Consider the following 1296-nt stretch of genomic DNA (forward strand, 5'->3'; position numbering starts at 1 on the left):
TCTTCAATGTGATCTGTCCCGAATATTTCAGCTTTAAAAACCTCTTTTGCCGAACCGCTATCGAGGATGTCTCAGTCTTGTAGAGTCAGCATACCTTTTACGACCACGTTCTTATCAAACTTTAATTTTTTTAATTTTTATTCGAAAGCAGCACTTTACTAGTAGTTACAAGAAGAAACTATATTAGTTTAGAAAACATAATTTTCACTTATATTGAAATATGAATAATTGATCTAATGAAATATATGTTCCTTTTATTTCGATGAAATTTCCATTTTTTGTGTTACTTAAAAATGATATGGTGATGCAAATCATTCCCAGCTGTTACGTAACCCTCATCAATCCAATGGAATACTTAAGTTATAGACGCGGAGTGTGTTATCAATTGAAGAAATTATTTCATAGCTGTTATTGAAAGCATCTATATCTTCACCGACATCTTAAAACTTACTGGGATGAATATTCTGAAATTTCATCGTACCCTCTCTCTATTCCCTCTTACGACCACTCATATAGTTTTAAATAATCAACTAAGTATAATATGACAACATAATCTTAATATAATAATATTACTAATAACTACAATTTGATTTTGAACTAAGTATAACGGTAATTTTAAAACATAAACACTGATATAGGGATAGTTAATCCTCTCTTATCTGTTAATTCTTCCGGTAGAAGCAAAGAAACTTTGAAGCAATAGTTCATTACACATGGAAGTTGGATATTTGACGTCATTATTATCAGCTAATAGAATAACCAGACTTGCTAATCTTTCGTATCTTGTTATTGTTTTTCCTAATTCTAATCCTTATGCAGCCTTCCTGAACTATCTTAGTCCTATTTACTAACTCCAATTTATTATTTATTACCGTTAGCTTATTCCATTCATGATTCAATGTATGTATATACGAGTATTATTCCTTAGAGAGCATAACTTACGTCACTGGTCACATGATCCATAGCGCTAATTTTGAATTTAAATATTGATTAAAGGACGAGTTGACTGGGACAAATTTCGTAATGATTTGGAAAACAAACTGGACTTAAAAACCCCACTTAAAACTAGACATGACATTGACGACGCAATAAAAAACTTCACAGACTCTATAAGAATTTGCATACACGACAACACGACGACCAGTAAAATTATTAATACTATACGTACTAACTTGCCACAGCACATTCGCATCTTATTAAAGGAAAAACGCAGAGCAAGAGCGAAGTGGCACAGGACTAGATACCCCACAGATAAAACATATTATACTACATTAACAAACAAACTCAAAACAGAAA

The sequence above is a fragment of the Halyomorpha halys genome, unplaced genomic scaffold (genome assembly GCF_000696795.3).
Source record: "Halyomorpha halys isolate HHAL.00 unplaced genomic scaffold, Hhal_1.1 Scaffold1958.1, whole genome shotgun sequence".
Taxonomy (NCBI): Eukaryota; Metazoa; Arthropoda; class Insecta; order Hemiptera; family Pentatomidae; genus Halyomorpha; species Halyomorpha halys.